General features: G+C 39.3%; 1 protein-coding gene across 3 annotated transcripts in view; it reads left to right on the forward strand.

Moving 5' to 3' along the window:
* Nucleotides 1-14,706, forward strand: part of RUSC2 (RUN and SH3 domain containing 2) — a 51,504-nt gene that overhangs the window by 22,221 nt on the left and 14,577 nt on the right. The window contains exon 1 of one of the 3 annotated variants that reach the window (XM_010952829.3): nucleotides 7,503-8,729. The exons of the other annotated variants lie outside the window; for them this stretch is intronic. The gene's annotated coding sequence lies outside the window, so the exon portion shown is untranslated. Of the gene's footprint in view, nucleotides 1-7,502; nucleotides 8,730-14,706 lie in introns of those variants that run through there. 3 annotated transcript variants of the gene reach the window in all.

Here is a 14,706-nt window from a genome sequence, read left to right on the forward strand (position 1 = left end):
AGATTTTAGCCTTTATTGAAAACATTTCACACATAGCTAATTTATATTCTATATCTGACATTCTTAATATTCAAAGTTCTTGCAGTTTAAATCTATTATTTGTTGTTTTCTGTTATTCTTTCATGGTATCTTGCTTTTATGTTTATTTGTGATCTTTTGATACAGACTAATTTTTGCTTGCCCTTTAATCTTGAGAATCCTATCGGCTTAAGTTGGAGATACTTTCTCCAAAAGTTGGGAGAAATCATCAACCCTAGATCACTTGAGCTTGCTTCAAGGGTCTCAGCTTAATGTGGGAGTCTTGGATTTAGCTTTCTTGCCTTTCTAGTGGTCCAAGACTTGTCATTCTGACCACAGTAGGAATACATTGGGAATTAGCCTTTGAGAAACCCCTTATCCTCCCTCTTGCTTATTACATAGCTCATGATTTTTCCCCTTTTGGGAGTGGGGAAAGTAGCCTTGAAGATTTTTCCTACTTACTGTGATCCCTGAAATGCTTTAAGAAGCATAGGTTTATAGAAAGAAGTTGTGGTATATGTGTGTGTGTGTGTGTGTATACACACACACACACACACAGATATACATACACACAATGGAATACTACTCAGCCGTAAAAAAGAATGAAATAATGCCATTTGCAGCAACGTGGATGCACCTGAAGATCATTACACTAAGTAAGCCAGAAAGAGGGAAAAAAAATACCATATGATATCACTTATATGTGGAATCTAAAAAAAAAAAAAGGACACAAATGAACTTATTTACAAAAAACAGAGACAGAATCACAGGCATAGAAAACAAACGTATGGTTACCAAGGTGGGGAAGGGGTTGAGGAGAGATAAATTGGGAGTTTGGGGCTTGTAGATACTAAGGTCCTACTGTATAGCACAGGGAACTATATAGTCAATACCTTGTAATGGCCTACAATGAAAAAGAATATGAAAAGAAATACATATGTAATATATATAAATATAAATGAATCACTATGCTGTACACCACAAATTAACACAACATTGTAAATCAACTGTACTTCAATTTAAAAAATTTAAAAATTAAAGTATATGTTATACAGGATATAGTTTTTTGTAGTTAGAAAGGGCTCCCTTACTAAGTTGTTCACCATAATTCAGGAAGTAGAAGTCTCTGTACAATTTGATATCTTACTTTTTAAAATTAGCTTTTAAGCTTTTTTCTCTATCAGTAAGCATTCATTATAAACATAATTCCTATGATTCCATTATATTCCCTTGCATGACTAGACCACCATTCAATAGCCATTTTTCTATTGGACATTTAGAATGTTTCCAACTTTTTGCTGTTACAAATAATACTGCAGTGAACATTGTTGTGCTAATGTGAGGAAATCAGGGGGTTAAGGATATAATGGAAAATCATAGCTGTTACTCTGGGCAGGGGCTATAAACTCAAATGCTTTATAGGATCCAGGCAAATAAAGCAATTGAGTAAAGTGAGCCAATGAAGCTGACTAGTACAAAAGACCAAAAAGAGTGGTGGGAGCATGTCAGACTGAAGGGCACATGCCCATCTTACAAGGGCACCCACTTCTCCAGCTGATTGTTACCATCTAGGAATGAGGGTCTGATGTGGCAGTCTTCTGATTTTTCAAGCAAGACAGACTGGAAATCCAAATTTTTTTTTTAAATCTCCAAAAATTTTGTGGTGGCATTTTTACTGTGTAAAACCTGTTGACACACGATGTGACTGTCAGGCTGTCACTTTGCAACCTTTGCTCTAGGAACATGACTGTGGGAACAAATGGTGGTGAAGAACTGACTGAAGACATGGTGCTCAGTCAGCTTTCCATTCTCAGTATGAAAATGGAGAGAAATGAGATCTTAAGAGTTGAAGATCTTAGCACTGAATATTTATTTACTAAGCACTTTACTAAGGCTCAGCTTTTTAGTTTTCATCTTACTTCCTTCCTCTCCTCCTTCTCATCAAATATGCTATTCCCAGGCTAAGCTAGCCGTCTGAAAGCTGACTTGGGTCCAGCTAGCCTGCTGGGCTTGCCATTCAATAGCTTTACCAAACAAACATTGGTGGTGCCCTACTAAGTGCCAAGGCTCTGTGCTCAGAATTACTTATCAAAATATAAGGCGTAGTGCCCCTCCAAAAGTGTGCTGTCATCAAGGGATAAATAAAATAAAATGGCCAAAGCTTGGTACCAAGTGAGTTTGTATAGACAGTTGGTATTAAAGAAGTTCAAATGAAAGACTTTTACGATAAAGAAAAGCTTCCAGACATGGTAGAATTTGACCTAGAACCTTAAAAAAAAAAAGTGAAGGGAAACAGGGAGTGCATTCCAGATATCTTCCCAGTGGAGTGGGCCAAAAATCAAACTTCAGAATAAATTTGGCATGTGACGGACCATGATTGGATAAGTAGGAAGGAACTTTGAAGACCACATTAAGGAATTTGGATTATCCTATAGACAGTTGGGAGCCACTAGAAGTTTTTTAATAGTAAGGTGACATATTGAAGGCAGTTCTTTGGGGAGATCAGTCTTGTGTCAGTATTATACAGGATAGCTGGGAGGAAAGAGCCACAATGAAAGCAAGAAAACTAGTTAGAAGATTATATAATAATTCAGAGGATTGGTGATGCGGGTCTGAACTAGGATGACAGGAATAAAGATGGGTAGGCAAAGTAACAGGCGGTTAAGAACACTGACTTTGGAATCAGACAGATCTGCATCTGAATCCCAGATCAGACATTACTGACTGGGTTACCTTAGGAAGGTTATTTAATATCCCTGAGCCTCGGATTTCTCATCCATAAAATAGAGATAATAATACTTAGTTAGAGAGTGGTTATATGGATTAAATGAGATAATGTAAGTGCTTAGCATAATAGTTGGAATTTAGTAAAAGCACAATAAAATATTAGATCAATACCTAAAATATTGGAAGGAAGACTTAGCATGACTTGGTGATCATCTGACTGTGAAGATAGAGGATTCTTATATTTTCAATTTTGTGTTACTGGTAGTCCAAAGAAAACTGGTTTGAAATAGAAAAATTGGTTTGGTTTTAAATGTGTTGAATTTGAAGTAATGGTAAGAAGTACCTAATAGGCTATTAGAGATTTAATTCTGTAAGTTCAGGAAGAACATAAGGTTTGGAAGTCAAAAGCATAATGGGAAAGACTAAACACTTCTCAGGTTGAAAAGACTTCAGGTCTGAGTCTTGCTATAAATCTGTATTTAAATATGGACCAGGCATTGTTTTATTAAACAATAAAGAATGATCTAAGAATTAGAACTAAGAGGGTTGGTGTTATAGAAACCAAAGGAAAAAGAGGGTTTCAGTGGGAAGAGGTGGCTAAGTATCAGGCAATTTAAATATTGTGAGTTTACAGCCATAAAAAAAGAATGAAATAATGCCATTTCCAGTAACATGATGGACCTAGAGATTATCATACTAAGTGAAGTAAGTCAGGCCACGAAAGACAATTATCAGATGATATCACTTGTATGTGGAATTTTAAAAAATGACACAAATGAACTTATGTACAAAACAGAAATAGACTCACAGACATAGAAAACAAATTTATGGTTACCAAAGGTAGGGGTGGGAGGAGGAATAAACTAGGAGTTTGAGATTAGCAGATACAAACTACTATATTCAAAAATAGGTAAACAACAAGGCCCTACTGTATAGCACAGGGAACTATATTCAATATCTTGTAATAACCTATTTTGAAAAAGAATATATATGTATAACTGAACCACCATGCTGTACACCAGAAACCGATACAATATTGTAAATCAACTGTTCTTAAGTTTTTTAAAAAATATTATGAGTTTTTGTACATATATTTTTGTTGAAGTATAGACAGTTTACAATGTTGTGTCAGTTTCTGGTGTACAGCATAACGCTTCAATCATACATGAATATACATATATTCATCTTCATATTCTTTTTCACCATAAGTTACTATAAGATATTGAATAGAGTTCCCTGTGCTATACAGTATGAACTTATTGTTTATCTATTTTATATATATTACTTAGTATCTGCAAATCTCAAATTCCCAATTTATCCCTTCCCACATCCTTCCTCCTCTGGTAACCATAAGTTTGTTTTCTATGTCTATAAGTCTGTTTCTGTTTTGTAAGTTAAGTTTGTCCCTTTTTTTGAGATTCCACGTAGAAGTGATATCATATGGTATTTTTCTTTCTCTTTCTGGCTTACTTAGAGTGACAGTCTCCAGGTCCATCCGTGTTGCTGCAAATGGCATTATTTTATTTTTTGTGGCTGAGTAGTATTCCATTGTATAAATATACCACAACTTCTTTATCCGTCATCTGTCGATGGACATTTAGGTTGCTTCCATGTTTATGAGTTTAAAGATTAGAACTGCTTCAAACAGTTCAAGTATTCATTAGAACAAGCCAATCTTCTGGTGTTTAGGAAAGGGTTAAGGAGAAAGTAAAGTTAACATAGTTCATTCTTTCAAAAATTTTGGTATTGAAAAAAAAAAAAAACAAAACAGAAAGAAAGGTGAATTGTCTGAAGTTTTTGGGTTGACATGCCAGTGATACCCTCTGCTTTCTAGTACACTTGAGTTTCCACCTCCCCCACCCCTACCCCTACCCCCACCCCCACCCCCACCCAGTAAGAGAGCTTTGAAACACTTCTGCCTCTGTGGAGCTAATTGACATGTGTTTCACTATTTAAAGTATATTATTCAATTGTTATTAATATATTCACAGAGTTGTGTAACCATCACCGTAATCTAATTTTAAAACATTTGCAGCATCTGCAAAAGAAATCCTATACCCACTAACAATCACTCCCCATTTTCCCTTTCCCCACATCCCTGACAGCTACTCATCTACTTTTTGTCTCCATAGATGTACCTAGTTTGGGCATTTCATATAAATGCAGTCAAACACTATGTGATCTTTTGTTTTCTTTCACTTAGCATAATGTCTTCAAGGTTCATCCATGTTGTGGCATGTTTTACTGCATCTTTCCTTTTTATTGCTGAATAATATTCCATTTTATGAATATACCACATTTTATTAATCCATTGGTCTATTAATGGACATTGGGTTGTTCCCACTTTTGGCTGTTATAAATAATGCTGCTGTGAACATTCATATACAGGCTTTTGTGTGAACATGTTTTCATTTCTCTTGGGTGTGTATCTAAGAGTAGAATTTCTGGGTCAGATGGTAACTCTATGTTTAACATTTGAGGAACTGCCAGACTATTTTCCACAGTGATTGAACCATTGTATAATCCTCCCAGCAATGTATAAGGGTTCTAATTTCCCTCATCAAAACTTGTTACTGTCTTTTTTGTTTAGCCATTCTGGAAAGGTGAAATGGTATCTCATTTTAGTTTTGATTTGCACTTTCCTAATATCTAATGATGTTGAGCATCCTTTCATGTGCTTATTGACCTTTTGCATGTTTCCTTTAGAAACATGCAAATACTTTGCCCATTCAAATACTTTGCCCATTTTTAAAATTGCGTTGTATACCATTTTATTGTTGAGTTGTAAAAGTCCTTAATATGTTCTGGATAGAAGTTCCTTATATGATTTACAAATATTTTCTCCCATTCTGTGGATTGTCATTTCACTATCTTGATTGTGTCTTGAAGCACAAAAGTTTTAAATTTTTATGAAGTCCAGCTTACCTTTTTTTTACTTTTTATTTTTGTCACTTGTACTTGTGGTATCATGTCTAAGAATGCATTGCATAATTCGAGGTCATGAAGAGTTATTCCTAATTTCCTAAGTTTTGTTTTAATAGATCTTTTTTTCCCCTCACATGAACAGCAGGGGTCTTCTCTGTCAGCTTTGAGTCAGATCCGCCCACAACTTACTCTCATTTACACTTCCACTCTTTTTAGATTACTCTTACTCAACAAGACTGACTAACCACCATCTATAAGCCAAGTACTGTGCTAGGTATTATAGAAACACAAAATAAAAATAATGCTGTCTTAAGCTCTGGGTATTGGGGATACAAAGATGAATATAACATGGACTTTGCCATCTAGAAGAGCCATTAAGGCAGGTATGCAAACAAAACAAAACGAAAACCATAACTATGTCAAGTGACAAATATTTACTTAAAATCTCTCATGAACTGTTGTTTGTTATTGATGAAGTTTGCATCATTATACAGTGAAATGAGAAAAATAATGACAGTATACTTTTTTAATGAAATGATGGTGATAGTTGATGTAAGGTTTTGTTTTGTTTTGTTTTGTTTTAATGATGTTACTTGGCAATATAAGGAACTGGCAATCCCATATTGATTCCCTGGTTTCTGTGGGATTTTTTTCCTTGTCTGTAAAATCAACAACTTGCAGCCATAGTTCAGAAGACAAAGATAATTTCTGGCTCTAGGGTAATCAGTGAAGACTTGATGGAGAAGTTGATCTGGGCCTTGTAGATTTTGGATAATTCCGAGTTTAGCCAAGTGTAACAAGCAGGAATATCTGAACAAAGGCAGCAGAATGGAAATGAACTTATGAAACAGGTTTGAAGGACTACAGGATGGGATGTGAGAAGTAAGGTTAGGTAGAGAGGAGTAGACAGCCAAGATGGAGGATCTTGAAAGCCAAAATGAGGAGTTTGAACTTGATTCTCTGAGTAATGGGAAACCATTAAAAGGGGCAGGAGGAGTGACATGTTGAATAAAAATGGGGCTTGAGGGAGATGAATCTGGCGGTACTGAAAGGTAAATTGCTGGTGAGAAGACTAGTTAGGAGGCAGTTGTGGTTTATAATGTGATAGTATTTATATTTTTGTTTCTAGCCAGAAAATAATTTTATCTTGAAACATTTCCTAAGTAGTGGCCCTCCAGTGCAGTTCATGGCTTGGCCTTACAGAAATTTCAGGGACAAAGACCCTAGCTCCAGAGCTCTTATAATAAGAAGCCAAAACTCCAAGCACTGGTCACGGAGATTGACTTTGCCCTAAGCTACAGCTGCTTGTCCAACCCCCTTTGAGGTCATTTTCAGCTAGAGGAGAGGGAAGTATGGTGACACCTTTCAGTGTCCCTGTGAGGATCACTAATGGTTAGTTTTATGAACAGCAGCCTTCCTCATTGTTTCCCATTTTGTAGGATCAAAGAGCCATGGCCCCTCAAACAAAACAAGGTTGGAGATAGGCTTTTGGGTCTTTAGCCACTTCTGTTCCCTCTGCAACTCAGCTCCTCTTAGAATATTGTTAGTGGGCACTTGAGTCTCATAGGGAATAGAAACAACAATAAGGGGAAAGAAAACACCTCTCTTCTGGATCCTGAGTGCTGGCTGATGTGGTCCTGGCCTGTAGACCTAAGGCTTCTTTTTAGGGACCTGAAATCCAAGGGCTTGGCTGTGGAGTCCAGATAGCAGTCAACACTGGAAGGAGCCCTGCCCTATACAGGGCTAGTGCTTGGGGGCCAAGCCCAGCTTGAAACCTTCTCTGGATTCAAGGGTGGCAGCAGGCGGCAGTGTCATGAACTGGACAGAGATGGTGCTACTATTTATTGTATAACTGGTCTGGCTGTGGTTCGCCAACATTAACTGATGCCCGCAGAACTTGCCTGGAACCTGAGGAAGGTGGAGCGGAGAAGGTGTGGAGGCTCTGTAGGTCCACAGACAGAACTGAGATTTTTCTCCAGCCTAGGGAAGACCACTCCTGTTCCTTAGCCTTCCTTTCCCTAGGAAAATAGGCTTCCTGTCCCTTGGCCTGGCTAGATGGACTCTGCCTCCCCACAGGCCCACCTGGACCCCACTTAGCACTGACCAAAAACTGATGTAGGTGAGAGGAAAAGGTTCTGCTCCAGCCACACTAATAGACCTTCTTAAGATCCAGGGAACTGAATTGGACCCTGTGGTAGAAAGGGGGCCTGCAGCTACCTTGGTTCTAAGGCTCACTGCCACCCTGTGTATAGAAGCCTGCTTATGGCCCAGTCTCTCTTTTTTTTCTGAGACAGACCCCATTTCTTTGAAGAGGTGCACCCTAGAAAGCCTAGTGCCAAATCTAGGGACTTGGTGTTAACAGCTGGTAGAATGATAACTGGTCCCTGCAGCCTCCCTTCAGGGCTTCAGGAACCCCCTCCCAGGCTGGCTGCTCCACCCTGGGCTAGCCTGGAATCCTAGTGAAAGGAAAAAGCTGAAAAACAAGGAGTCATTCAGATTGGGTGAAAAGAGGAGGGAGAGGTTTCTGGCTGGGATCTGAAAGGAGGGGCCTAACGAGGGAAGGAAGGAAGCTCTAAGCCTCTGCCCAGACTTTTTCCCGGAGACTCCTACGGACAGAGAGGAGCTAGGCCCAGCTCTCTCCGTATTCTTCTCTGCTGCTTTGAGAGTTGTCGCCTTCTAGCACTGACTGCCCTCTGTGGCCGCCTCCTTTCTCTACCCTCCCCCTTCCCCAGGCTAAAGGGCCCACAGGGACTGACAGGGAGGGAGGCTGAGCGGCTGTACTGTGGGCATGCCTGCTCCTTTCCCTTCCCCCTTCCCTTAGCAGCAACGTCACCGCAGTACCAGCGGCAGCAGCAAGGATACTGGGGCTGGGATTGCGCAGCCTCCCTGCATTAGCAACGATGCCATTGTATTAGCAGAAATCAGATTTTAGGAAATCAGCCGAGTTCCCCCCGTGTGGTCCTGTGGAACAGTGCCTCAGCTCAACTGTCAAGGTAGAGCTTGGTCGGAGTGCAAAAGGAGCAGAAGCCTCCGGATACAGCTCAAGGCTCCTTCCAGAGGTATGGCTCAGCGGGGCTGGGGGGAGGGGCAGGGCAGAGCCGCTAGGATAACCGATCAGCACATTTGGGCCCTGGCTTCTGAGGGTTGGCTTTGTCTTTCTGAAAGAGAGAGTATGAGAGCTAGCATGAGAGTGAACATTAGACGGGCTCATCTGTGCATACATTTGGGCTGTGGTGCAGAGATGGGGAAAACCAGAGGCTTGGGCTAATGCTATTTTGTCAAGAAGCAGAAGATCCACTTCTTCCTTTCTGAGCATTTCTAATGAAGCTGCAGTGGTGTCCGTCAGGGTGGAGGGGGTCAGATCTAGAAACAATGGCTTAATGGGAGGAGACACCCCTACAGCTACTGTAAGTTTATGATGGAGACATGCAGGGATCTGCACAGCTTTCCAGAGGAGGGACTGGGAAACATCAAGCCCATCCTTTCCCTCCATACACATATGTACATGCACATAGACGCACGTACCGTATCTTCTGGTGCTATGGAAGCCACCAGGCTACAGATAAGGATGGAGTAAGAAAGATTGCTGACCAAAAGGCTCCACATTTTGGGGGAGAGTGGTTGGAGGAGCAGTCACTGTAATGCCTAGGGCACCTGACCTGTTATAATCAGTCTTCTTATACAGACTTAGATTCCTAACAGGAAGAGACCTAAGCATAAGCTGATACTCCTGAATCCACCTTCCTGCTCTCTCACCTTCAGTCCTGTCCAGAAGAGGAGCCAGACAGGAATAGAGTTACCAGTCCTACTGAGGCTCCCCATCAGACCTCAGATCAAGGTCAGATTGCTGGAGAATAGCAGCTGAGTACACTGTCTTCCCCAACCTCCTTCAGGAGGCCAAAAAAGAGGGGGAAGGGATTCTATAATTGGCAGAAAGATACTGATGACCAAAGACTTTCTTCTGGAGTTTAGAGCATCTTCCTGCCCAGAGTTACTCTATTGCTAAGCAGATAGAGTTCTTTAAATTCCCATTTCCATTGATCACCTTGGTGGAGGATTCAAAAACATATACTAATAGGAGTCAGTAGTTCCTTGTGCAAAACATGGCTGGGGAATACACTGGGAAGTTGTGGGAGGGTGTTAGTTCCCAGGAAGCATCTAGGAATGTGAACTACAGAGCAGGGGAAAGAGGGCGTTGAGGACTGCGAATGGGGCAGGGAGATGAGGGCTGGGAACTGGAGCAGGAGGTAGGATTGAAGAGTGTTACTGGAGGAAAGGGACTGTAGGTTCAGAGAATAGCCAAGTGGGTAAAACAAACTCTGTACATGAAAACTAGAGGGTGGGCCTATCCAGGAAAGATAGGAAGCATCTGCTTTGGTAGCAGGGAAAATGCAGGGACTTTAGGAAGAGGGTGTGGCCCTGATCATTTTCTTTGGGAGGAGTTGTAGTGGAAAGAATTAAGAATTGGGCAGACCTGGGTTTGTGTCCATCTCAGCTGTATAATTATGGGTGGACTACTTTAACTTGCTAAGCTTCAGTTTTCTCATCTCTAAAATGGGAATGATTGTGCCTGCTTTAAAGGATTACAGTGGAATTAGAGATAATATATTTAAGTCACCTTTCTTGTAAGTGCTCAGTCAATGATCACTAACAAATATCATGATTATAATAGGCCAAGAGATACCCATTTGTGATGAGGGCCAGGAAGAGGGCTCTCATGGAAAGCTTTCCCTGATTCTAGAGAGCTAGACTTCATAACTTCATGCTGGCTGAGACCACCACTACTCTGGCTACCTGGTAGGCAGTGCTGAGAGCTTTCTTCTACTTTCTTTCTATTCTGGGTTCTCTATTCTTTCCCCTTCTTCATCTCCTATGTCTCTCTATTTAACCAGGGTAGAAGAAGAGTCTGGAATGAGCTCTTCCACCTCACTGTTTTCTCTTTATCTTTATTAGAGTTCATGGGCCACAATATTAAACTTGTCTTGTTACAGAACATGTCATTCCTGGGAGAGAAGTCTGAGAGACATGCTGTCAGTAAATGTGTTCTGTGGTATTTGAAATCAAGTTATGTGTACAATATACTCTCATTACATTCCTAACTGATAAGAAAAAAGGACAAAAGTTAGGATTCCTGAGTCCCGACTTAATTTTGTCGTTTATCCACTGACAGATCTTGGGCAAGTCATTTCTTTTTTCTGGGTGTTGGATTTTCTTGTTTTTTTAAATGAAGGCGGCTCTGTGTACTCTGTTGCATTGTTGTGAAGATCAGTAAGATGACATACATAAAAAAAATGCTGTATAAAAAAATGTGAAAGCATGGGCAAGACAGAGTACAGAGACTCACGAGATGCCTCCAGAACTTCACCTTGGAGGGCTGAACTGGAGTTGTCTATGGAGAAACTACTGACAGGATTTCCCTTGGTCATGTGGAGATCAGGAAGGAGTAAGACCTTCTCTGAGATGCAAAAATATAAAATAAAATGAAGTCAACCAGTGAAAGAGCTTTACACTTAAAATAGGATTCAACACAACCTAAATAGAAAAGCTAAAACTATGCAGCATTTAGGAAAAAACAGGAAAATTTCTTTATGATCCTAGGATAGACAAAGATTTCTTAAACAGGACACAGAAAGATTTAACCATAAAAGAAAAAAACAGATAAATGGGACTTCATAAAATTAAAAACTTCTGCGAATTAAAAAAACACCGTTAAGAAAATAAATGGGCAAGCTACATTTGAGAAAAAGCCACTTGAGAAAATATTCTCAACACATATCTGATAAAGAACTTGTATCCAGAATAAATAAAAAAGACTCTTACCACTCAACAATAAAAAGACAAACAAGTCAATTTTTTAACTGGGTACAACAGGAATCAATAAATAACTGAGCATCTACCGTGTTCTAAGCACTATTCATGGGTTCTAGGGATGGGGGTTGACTGTATCAGTTTCTGACCCCAAGAAATTGCACTCTAGTCTGGGAACAGATGTGTAAACATAACATAGTAAACTGTCAGCGCCGTCCAGGCAAAGATTCTTCATCACCCTCCATATCCATTTGTGCTTTATACCTGGTTTTGAGGATAAGCTTTCCAGACGCTATGTGTCACTGTGTTTTCCATTTAAATGTGTGTATGACCTAGTCATTGGTTTTGTGGGTCAGAATCATAAATTCTTATGTGTGTATAGTTGTGAATGCCTCTTGGAAATGGTGCTTTAAGAAGGGGATAGGGGGAGTATTCACTGAAGATTAAGTAATGGCCATAGCCCACAGGTACTCCTAAAATTACTGCTGTGTGTGCAAGAAGGTTCTGTATGCTCCATTTGGTCCAGGCTTCAGATTATGGCCAGGACTCTGGGGAAACCTAGTACTATACATAAGGTTTCAAGCCCCCTTCCCAGATCCCAAACCCATAGTATCTGTAGCCCTTAAAGAAAAAAATTGTTTAAATTATATACATAACAGGTATTTATTAGAAAATATGGATGAAACAAAAAAAATAAAATTAAAAGTAATCCAAAATCACTCAACAGAGATAAGCACTATTAACATTTTGCCCTACAGTCAGCTCTCCATGTCTTCCAGTTGTGCATGGATAGATTCAACCAACTGGGGATCAAAAATATTCAGGAAAAAAATTCCAGAATGTTCCAAAAAAACAACACTTGAATTTGCATGATCTGGCAACTATTTGCATACCGTTTACATAGTATTTACAACTATTTATGTAGTGTTTACATTGTGTTAGGTATTATAAGTAATCTGAAGTTGATTTAAAGTAAATGGGAGGATGTGTGTAAGTTATATGCAAATACACTATTTTATATAAGGCACCTGAGCATCCTTGGATTTTGGTACTGTATATGCTTTCAAGTTTTCTTCCATGCAGATTGCTATGGTTTGAATGTTTGTGTCCCCCCCCCCCAAGTTAATAGGTTGAATTCTAACTCCCAAAGATAATGGTAGTAAGAGATAGGGCCTTTGGGAGGTGATTAGGTCATGAGAGCAGAGCCCTCCTGAATGGTGCTTCCATACAAGAGGCTCCAGAAAGAGCCCTCGTCCCTTACTTCCACCATGTGAGGACACAGGTAGAGGGTGCCAGATATGAACCAGGAAGAGGGCTTTCAGCAGAACACAACCATGCTGGCGCCTTGATCCTACTCTTGGACTTTCCAGCCTCCAGAACTGGGAGAAATACATTTCTGCTGTTTATAAGCCACCCAGTCTGCAGTATTTTGTTATAGCAACCTGAATGAACTAAGACAGATAAAAAAGATGTAGTTATTTACAAAAATGGAGTCCTACTATACAGGCTGTTTGTGATCTGCTATTTTCACTTAATATTTTGTGAACATTTTCTCACGTCAATAATTAAATTAACACATTGTTTTAATGATACTCTGTCCTGTACTTTTTTTTTCTTGAGGGGGAATTAATTGGGTTTATTTATTTATTTAAAATTTATTTATTTATATTTGGAGAAGGTACTGGGGATTGATCCCAGGACCTCGTGCATGCTAAGCAAGCGCTCTACTGCTTGAGCTATACCCTCCCCCCTTTTCTGTACTTTTTAAATTAATTATTATTGGAATTTTAGGGTGTTCCCAACTTTGTTATCCTTGTGGTGTATATACCTGAACCCAAAGTTTTCTTGGCAAAGTAAGAGAAGAGATGGGGAGAAGTGAAGGGGAAATTATCTCATGTACCTCATAGCAAAACTTCCTAAAAATCCTCTTTATCCCTCTTCTTTTGTAGAGTTGCATACTTTAAGGGAGCTGTTCCTCTCTTTTCTTGTTCTCATCTTGTCTCTGCAAATACCCATTCCTCTCCACTGCTAGACACTAGTTTCCTTCCTTTACTCTCCTTCTCTCTTCCCATAAACCTTAATCTTTTTTTCTATTAAAAAAATTTAAATAACAGCTTTGTTAAGATATAATTCATATACCATAAAATCCACCCATATAAAATTGAGATATAATTCATATACCATAAAATTGTGGAGTTTTTATTTTATTCACAGACTTGTGTAATCATCACCACTGCCTGATTTCAGAACATTCTCATCAACCCAGAAAGAACCTCCACACCCATTAGCTGTCACTCCCCATTTTCCAGACCCTCAATCCCTGGCAACCACTATCTAATTGCTGTTTCTATCATTTGCCTATTCTGGACATTTCATGAAAACGGAATCATACAACAACATACAAAGAAGCCTGTTATGACTGGCTTCTTTCACTTGCCTTTTTGAGGTTCAGTCATGCTATAGCATGTATCAGTACTTCATTTCTTTAATTGCTAAATAATATTCCATTATGTATACTGTATTATGTATATCTATTTCTCAGTTGATGGACATTCTGATTGTTCCCACCTTTTCACTACTGTCAATAATGCTGCTATGTACATTCCTATACAGGCTTTTGTGTGAATATATGTTTTCATTTCTCTTGGGTATATACCTAGGACTAGAGTTTCTGGGTCCTGTGGTAACTGTATGTTTAACATTTTGAGGAACTGCCAGATTGTTTTTCCAAGTGTTTGCACCATTGTACAGTGCGTCCAGCAATGCTTGAGGGTTGCAGTTTCTCCATCCTCACCAACATTTGTTATTGTCTTTTATCTTAGTGGGAGTAAAGTGATAACTCATTGTGGTCTTTATTTCTCTAATGACTAATGATGTTGAGTATCTTTTCATGAGTGATCATTTGTATGTCTTCTTGAGAGAAATGTGTATTCAAGTTCTATGCCTCGTTTTCAATTGGGTTATATACTTTTTATTGTTGAGATGTTAGAGTTCTTTGTATATTCTGATCAGGAGTCTCTTATCAGACACACCGTTTGCAAATCTTTTCTCTCATTCTGTGGGTTGTCTTCCCTTTCTTGATGGTCTCTCTTGAGGCACAAAGGTTTTTGTTTTTTTACGAAATCCACCTTATCTGTTTTCTCTTTTTATCACTTGTGCTTTTGGTATCTTATCTAATAAACTAGGCAATCTTAATCTTAATCCAAGGTAACAAATTTACTCCCATGT

This window comes from Camelus bactrianus, chromosome 4 (assembly GCF_048773025.1).
Source record: "Camelus bactrianus isolate YW-2024 breed Bactrian camel chromosome 4, ASM4877302v1, whole genome shotgun sequence".
Lineage (NCBI taxonomy): Eukaryota > Metazoa > Chordata > Mammalia > Artiodactyla > Camelidae > Camelus > Camelus bactrianus.